At 47.4% G+C, this 8,763-nt stretch overlaps 1 pseudogene; it reads left to right on the top strand.

Moving 5' to 3' along the window:
• The first annotated feature begins 1,167 nt into the window (after window positions 1-1,167).
• LOC130016585 (immunoglobulin heavy variable 1-2-like) lies at window positions 1,168-1,592 on the top strand (annotated as a pseudogene).
• Window positions 1,593-8,763: the final 7,171 nt, after the last annotated feature.

Below are 8,763 nucleotides of genomic sequence, written 5' to 3'. Positions count from 1 at the left end.
TTTAACAAATTTAACATATTGTTTATATTAAAGTCTTTGTTTAAGAAATATATCCTCTTTATTTTGATGCTTTTTACTGTTTTTTATTTGAGTGAATTAAGTATCATTGTATTACTTTTACATAGTCCCAGCAGAGAACACTCACTGTCACCTTTTAGTTTATATATATATATATATATATATATATATATATAATTAGTTGATTTGTCAATATTTTCCTGGGATGCATCTACCTGAGTGATTCCAGAACACAGAGCCAGGAATAAGCCCTCAGACCTGCCAGGTGTGACTCAAAGCCAAATCAAAAGGCCCATAAAAGAGTAGGACTCATGAGGAAGGCTTCTGAAGTAAAGACTCAGGGTACAATCATGTGTTAGAGATGCCAAGAGGTTGAAGCCCCTGAGAGTCCTGAAGCTCTCCCTGCAGGGTGGGGACCCAGTTGCAGAGGGCACCAAGTCACAAGAGCACAGAGTTGTAGGCTACAAGGGGTGCACAGATGGGAGAAATGAATGCAGAGAGGCAGAAATCTCCTCAGAATGGATTTCCTTCTTCAATAAAACTAAATTTTGCTTTCTCAAGAAAACTAAAATAAAAATATGTATACGACAAAAAGGTTAATTGTGCATACTTATGGTTTGGGGAGAAACATTGATCAGATTGATAAGGCATTAAAACTTGTATGCAGGGGTTGTTTCTGAACTAATTAATATATCCAATGGAAACCACTGGAGCTTTGGAATGGTTTTGTAGTCTCATTGTAGTATCCCCTGGGGAGTTACAGGATCCCAGAAAAAACCTCAGAGTCCAGGTGTGTCCAGATGTGTCCAAGCCATACAGATGTCGGGCCATGAGGGGAAGGTCCTGAAAGGGGTTAGCCCCCTGACTGGGAGCTCTGTGTGCACAGAGTCCTGGGACAGGGCAGGGTCTCATCTCCTCAAACAAGGATCAGAACGTGGACCTCTTCACCCTCCTTGAGGATGGACCCAGTGGCTTCCACCAGACCCTTCTCAGGTTGGACCAGGTCTTCAGCTATTAATTCCACCTCTTCATGAATATGCAAGTTACACAAGGGACACTGAGTTAAATACAAATTTGTCTGTCTCCTGACAACCTCACTCAGCAGGCACACCCACACCTTCAGAAGCCCCTGAGTGCACATTCCGCACCATGGACTGGACCTGGAGATTTCTCTTCCTGGTGGCAGTGGCTGCAGGTAAGTGTCCCCAAGCCTTGGGCTGAGGGAACGGGGTCAGTAAGGTGGAGTCCACCCACTCCTGTTTTCTGTCCACAGGTGTGAACTCCCAGGTACAGCTGGTGCAGTCAGGGGCTGAGGTGGGAAAACCTGGGACATCAGTGAAGATCTCCTGCAAGGCGTCCGGATACACCTTCACCAAATACGGGATGCACTGGGTGCACAGGCTCCAGGACAAGGGCTTGAGTAGATGGGAAGGATTAACACAAAGACTGATGGTACAAACTACGCACCAAAGTTCCAGGGAAGACTCACACTCACTGTAGACAGGTCCAAGGAACTGAGCAGCCTGAGCACTGAGGACATGGCTATGTATTACTGTATGAGTGACACAGTGTGACAACCACATCCTGAGAGTGTCAGAAACCTGAGGAGGAGGCAGCTGTGCCGGTTGAGGAGATGACAGGGTCACTGATTCTTATGACTTCCTCCTCAGAGTCAGGGCCTGAGGCACAGAATAGGACTCACAGGATCAGGCTTCATCTAAGGGAAAGGCTCAGGATCTCTCTCTGTCCTTCAGCAACAGCCAAGAGGAAGATGGCTTCTCTCGAGAACACCTGGAGTCCCTCATATTTTCTTCTACGATTTTATGTGAAGCGTCTCAGATGGAACAGGAAGAACCATATGGAAGTTTGGGCTAGTATCATTGTAGGTTCCTGAACTGTAGGTTTACGAATGGCAGACTCCCAATGTTACACTTTTTTTAAAAAAATTCTGTGTCTCTGCAAGAAACCCTTTTCTCTCAGACGAAATCCTGCTGTTGGCCCTGTGCCTCTTCTGGAGTTTCTGTGGAGCCCTGCCCCTCTGTGCATATTTGTATCGCCATAATCCTGAGCTGGAATCCTGCCATGGAAAAGGGACAGTGGAGGACATGACCCTCTATGAAAGGGACCATGGCCACATTTCTCCTATCACGTGGTGGTGAGAAAATGGTCAGAGTCTGTGAAGTCCTGGTGTTGGGAGCATCTCAGCACAACTCTAGTGAAGGTCCTGATCCAAGCACAGGCACACGGTCTGGGGTGTGTTTAGGAGGGCTGGTAGTAGCGTGGACCAGCAGACAGGATCTAGAGCGAGGCCTCAGTTGCAGCTCCCTTTGCCCCAGGACTCATGCACCTGAGCTGAGTTTACGTCTGGTCTGGTCTCACCAGTTGACTGATAATCCTGGGAAATACAAGTTATTGAGCGAGATTAAATTTTGTGCATGCCTTATAATCTCGGAATAAATAATCAAAATTTGTCACTTTCTCTTATTTGATAATGAGGACATATATCCATGGATACATATCCATGCACAAATGCATAAGTATCACACAGTCCAACAGCAACATCTGTCTCCACCCTCCTTGCCCACCCGCAGTACCAGGGTGGAATTGACCTCAGACCCCCATTGGAGCACTTTCCGTTCCTTGTTCCCATGCCGATCACTGCCCCATCACCTGGGAAAGCCAGGGGGACCACCTCAGCACATGGCACCCCACACTTCCCTCTTTGTCACCCCAAGGTGCTCAATCTAAGGCCTGATTGAAGCAGTGTCTGACCAGAGGCCACCTTGACCAGAGGCATTTGGTACCAGCTTCCATCAATCTGGGCTCAGTGCCCCACACTGGGCTGCACCCAAGCCCTCCCACACCACTCCAGGTGTGCAGAGCCCCAACTCATGGAGTCACATGTCCCAGACAGCTTGTACCTATCTATGACAATCTTCGAGATACAGTTTCCCAGTGTGTCATTTGCCCTAGGGAGATGTCTGACAACACTAGGAAACGAAGAGTTAAGTCCTATGGGAACTTTCTAGAATGTAAGATGGTAAATACAAAATGCTGCTGAGGAGGGGGTGGGAGGTATCGGGGAAGGGTCCTGTAAAGGCTTTATGCTCTTTCTCCCAGAGGAAACAACCCTGAGATAAACCCACTTTAGAGACGTTGCCCCTCAGTCCTGCAGTGCAGAGACCCTTGGACAGGGAGCAGCTTCCCTGGGCAGGTGAGCAGGTGAATGGCTAGAGTTGCTGTCCCTGCTCTTCTGATGGCTTTGGTGTAGAGCAGTGAGAAGGGGCAAGTCAGCACTTAGAGCCCCGATCCCGTGCTTCTCTCTCGCGTGTCTGTCTTGTTTTCCTAGTCCTGGTGGTGACTGTGCTTCAGCTCTGTTCCCCAGGGGCCAGTCCCCTGCAGGTGTGTGCTCACCCTCTGCGGGGCCTGCTGACTGCTTCCTGTTCTTGTCCCGCAATTGAGATGTGGCGCAGTTCCTCACTGAAGTTGCCTGTCCTGCTCCAGACCTTCCATGGGACCCTCTCTTTGTTCTGGGACCTGACACCACTGTCCCTCCACAAGGTTTTGTGTGCGCTGAAGGACAGGAACAAGATTCTTTGCTCATGGGCAGAGCAGTGGAGGGACGACACACCCAGGTCCGAGTCTGTGTTGTGACTCTGTGGCTAGGATGCTTATCATCCCTTGACACCACCTGTGTCCCCAAGTCCCCTTGGCCCCTGCCCCGTTGCTCCTTGTCTATCTCCTCTCCCCTCCCCTTCAAACTCTGGGTCCAATCCTTTAAATCCACCATTTAAATCACTGCATTTCTTCATTCAATTGACAGAAACACCACATATAAGAATGTCACTCTGTGTTCGTCGTTCTTCTTCTGACTTCATTTAATGTGATGTCTTCTACTTCCACCCATGTTGCAGCAAATTGCATACTTTCTTCATTCCTTTCAACAATTTTAAAGTTTTTCTGTTTTGTCAGAGTGTTTAATAATGAGAAAAAAACAAAATGAACGATTTATACTTTCATTACAAAGTTATTTCTTTCACTATCCATAATATATTACTAATTATGATCCAGAATATTTTCTTTACAATAAATATATTATTTTTTATAAACAATATATTTTACTTAGTTTCCATTTGAAGTCAGGCAACACCCATGAAAAGTATCAAGAATGACTGAGAAAAATTATGTATGCAATTTAATGAAAATAAAGCAAAGAAGGTTAAAAAATCTTAAAGTTGGTGGTTGGAAACCCGTTTTCACAGAGTTAAGAAGAGTCTATTGCTCTGTTGCTGTGACTCTAGTAAAGGTCCCCTCCCTGTGATCTCCATTCACTTTGCTGTCCTTCCTAAGGTCTGAGCTCCCTGGAAACTGCTGACTGAGGTGGACACAGAGAGAGGCAGGGGGGTCAGTCTGTGAGGATTCACGTCCTGGGCTCGCAGGTGCCTGGAAAGACCTGGATACAGGATCCACCGCGAGTGAGAGGCTTTTTATCAGGGAACCTCAATACCCCTGTCAGAGCCACCTAGTGCGAGAAGGGGATGGTGTCTCAGCCCTCGCTTACACGCATCCCACCCGGATTGACACCCAGCACCCAGTCCGGTCCCTGAGGCCCCAGGAGGGTCCTGAGGGCAGAGCCGGGAGTCACCTGAGCCCTGCCGCATAATCCCGAACTAAGAAGAAACGCGCAGAGTCAGAATTCTCTGCACACAGGCTGTGCGGTGTCTGGAGAGCGGGGAGGGAAACTGAGTCACATCCAGCTCTGAGCCCGGCCAGAGTCCGTGAGGGACACTCGGGGGAGTCAGGTCTCTTGGCCGCAGGCGTCTGGGGAGCAGCTGAGTCTGTCAGAGATGGACGCGAGGACAGGTACATGCTGACCTGTGGACTCCTGCCCAAGGGGGGATGATCCTGCCTCAGCATGACGCCTGGGGAGAGCCAGGGCGGCGATGCCGAGGGTCCGGCCCGTCCCTGGAGACCCTCAGGCTCTCCCCCGCGACCCTCCCCAAGGCCAAGCTACCCACAGCTGGACACAGCCCCGAGGGGCCTCCACGGGGTCGGCCTGGCCCCTCCTGCGTGTGAGAGAGAAAAAGAAAGAGAGGGAGAAAGAGAGGGAGAGGAGAAAGGGAGAGAGGGAGAGATAGGAAGCTAGAGAGGGAGAGAGAGGGGGAGAGGGGGAGAGGAAGAGAGAGAGGGAGAGAGGGAGAGAAAGAGGGAGAGAGAGGAAAAGAGAGCGAGAGAGAGGGAGAGGGAGAGAGAGTGACAGAGAGAGGGACAGAAAGGACAGAGAGAGGAAAGAGGGACAGAGAGAGGGAGAGAAAGAGGGAGTGAGAGGGAGAGAGAGAACCCATATACAATCCTAGGGATCAGTAAATGAGAAGGATAACTAGTGTGATGATAACCAGACACTCGGTTTGGACTGTCCTTTCTGTCATAATCGTGTGCCAGCTCTCTCTCTCTTACTGTCTCTCTCTATCTCTATTTCTATCTCTCCATCTCTTTCTCTCCCTCTCTCTCCTTGCGTCTCTAAGTAAATTTCTTTAGATAATACTATTTTACTTGTCTCTCCATCTCTCATTTCCTAGTACTCACAGAGAGACAGAAAGTGAATCTCTGAGTTTCACTTGTTCAGGTTCTCACATGTACTGGGTGGGAAGGTGTTTTCCAGATTCTAACATGTCTGATTGGAAATCAGAACTCAATTTCCCATTTGGAGAAGCCCGTGTGTTCTCCTGAACACGGCTCTCTTTCTCTCCCCTTGCATTTTTCTAAGTAATTATTTTTAAATAATGCTCTTGTGTATCACTGAAAAAGTCATAATTCAATTCATATGTTCAATGAAACTTTATTAATTCTATCCTATTGATTTCTCATTTATTTGTCCTACTACTACAGTTATGTAATAAACGTGTTGGGGGCTGTATTTTAATGTAACAAATTTAATATATTTTGCTTCTGTTAAAGTCTTTACCTAAAGACTTAAATCCTCTTTATTTTGATGGTTTTTACAATTTTTATTTGAATGAAAGAAGTATTTATTGTATTACTTTTACATGATCCCAGCAAAGAACACTCATCGTCACCTATTAATTTTTAAATATGTAGCTACTTGATTTGCCAACATTTTCCTGGGATGCATCTACCTGAGCGATCCCTGGAGCACAGAGCCAGGAGTAAGCCCTTAGCCCTGCTGGGTGTGGCTCAAACCCAAATCAAAAGGCCCATGAAGGACCTGAGTCCTGAGCAAGGCTTCTGAGTGCATCTCAGGACTCAGGTCTGCCTTAGGGGAGCCAAGACGCCGGAGCCCCTGAGGGGGAGCGTAGACGCACTGCACAGAGACTGATTGTGATCCCTGGAGCTGGGCTGCAGGTCCAGCTAGAAGACGGCTCCGGGACAAACTGTTCCGAAGGGACATACTTGCATGACATGAGGCTTCAGGCCTAGGCTGTGACCGACGTCCTCTTCGCAGGCGACAGCACTTTCCTCTGCAGTTCCCTGCTCCGTGCCGACCAGGTGGCCTCAGTCCACGTGGAGACCTGGGGGCCAGGGCCTGGCTGCGGGTGGAAGGTCGCGCTCTGACCACTTACAAGACCCTGTCCAGACCCCCCGCCCTGAGACCAGGACCCCCAGCTGCACACGCCCAGTCCTGCCTCCCAAGGCACCTGGAAACACACTTCTCCCAGGCTGGGAGCATCGCAACGCAAAGGACAGTCACGACCTAGCTCTGCAGTGTAGAGCGCACGGCAGCTGGTCCAGAATACTGGCCAAAGACTTGAGATTTCCGCTGGGGGCCAGGTTTGTATTGGTCACAATGGAAAGTGCATCTTTGCTTTGTGTTTTGATCATTTCTTCGAATGTCCATGTTTCACTCCGAATGTTATTGACTAATGAATTGTCGGTTTAGTTCCTCATTCATCAAGGCAATGCTGGAACGCCATCCGTTAGAGTCTCAAATTTCTTTGCATAGTCTCTGTCCATCTCAAATCCTGACCAGTATTTCATTCCATTTCAGGGCTTCAATGCTGCCAGAACATTCTCTTATTTAGGAAAATCTAGATTTGCACAGTAATTCAGAAGTGGAAATGGCCTGATTTCAAACTTGGATTCAGTTGTCTAAATAAAGGGGTTTACAACTAGCTTGAGCTTATCTTGTGGTAATCACTATACTACTGGCCTTATTGAAACAAATTATCAACTAGTTTCCCCTGTACAAATTTGAAATTCACTGCTTTTCTTAATCTACTTACTAATATGGACTGATAAACATGAATAATTACTTATGACTTAGTAATAAATGAAAAGCTTGATCACTTGATCACTTGATGACTTGACTTCCCGTTAATCATTGATTTGCTTGAGCGGGTGCCAGTAACATCTCCATTTGTCCCTGTTGCATGCTAGTGTAGCACAATTGCTTCTGTTTGTTCTAGGAATACAAAGAGTCTCAAACCGATTGTTCAGGGTCTTGAAAAAGAAGTCTGACCATCTTGTAGGTGGGTGGCCATGCGGTCTTTTGCCGTCCCGTGGAATCCAGTCACTAACGACTCTAGTCCAGTGGTCGTCTCCAAATCTTATTAAATGTCAAGCCCTTCTGACTTTCGATGACTAGGCAAACAAGACAGAGTCCCTGGTTCTTAACCATTGATGGAGGTTGGAACTCCGAATTCTTTCTCTAATTTGAGGGAAACGTGATACTTCAAGAATAGCTCTTTCAATTCCTCTCTGAAAGACCCTAATAGTGTTCTCATCCTGTGTGCGTAAGGCCCAGGTCTCTGAGGCATATGTTAATACAGGAAGAACAGTGGAATCTAAGAGATGTGCCTGGAGCCAGAGGTTGTTCATCCTCTTAGCTATTTCGTTGAGGCTCTTGAAGGCTTTTGAAGCCGCTCTCTTTGTCCTGCGCAACTCAGGTGCCAGGTAATTCGTCATGTTGACTTCTCGACCTAGGTACACATTACTGTTTCATTCAGAGATGGTCATTCCATTGAGAGCGAATGGAACGTCAGGAATGAGACTGTTTGTCCTAAACATTGTCTTCACGAGATTCAGCTGGAGTCTGACCTTTCCACACTCACGGTTCAAGTCGACGAGCATTTGTGCCGCTTGGCTAATGTTTGGTGCTATTAGAACGATGCCATCAGCAAAACGGAGATGGTGTCGTTGCCGACCATCTATCTCCACTCCCATTCCTTCCCATTCCAGTCGTCACATGACGTTATCGAGGGTGGCACTGAAGAGTATCAGTGAAATGGTATCAGCCTGCTGAACCCCTCTCTTGACATTGATGATCAATTCTTTGTAGAATTGTGAGATTCTGGTAGTGAATCCATAATACAGCTCATGGAGGATCCTGATGTATTGAGTATGAATGCCCTGATTGGCTAGGGCTTTAATGACCGCTTCCATCTCAAGAGAATCAAAGGCCTTCTTTAACTCAATGAACATTAGACAGAGCAGCATCTTGAACTCCCAAGAAACCTCAGTGAGCTTGGTTATCATGTGGATATGGTCGATCGTGCTGAATCGTCTGCAAAACTTGGCTTGCTCACATAGTTGTCCTTCATCTAGTGTTCGCCAATCCTATTCAGGATAACTTGATTGAACAGCTTGTAGATGACAGACAATAGGCAGATCGGGCGTTGCCAATGTCATGGATGTCTCCCTTCTTATATAGTAGTACAGTCCTGCTGGCTTTCCATTGGGATGGAACCTTGCATTCAGACAGGTAGCGTGTGAAGAGCCGAGCCAGTG

This window comes from Sorex fumeus, unplaced genomic scaffold, assembly GCF_029834395.1.
Source record: "Sorex fumeus unplaced genomic scaffold, SorFum_2.1 ptg000157l, whole genome shotgun sequence".
Taxonomy (NCBI): domain Eukaryota; kingdom Metazoa; phylum Chordata; class Mammalia; order Eulipotyphla; family Soricidae; genus Sorex; species Sorex fumeus.
The sequence above is the reverse complement of the archived record's forward strand: the minus strand, read 5'-3'. Positions and strand labels throughout refer to the sequence as shown.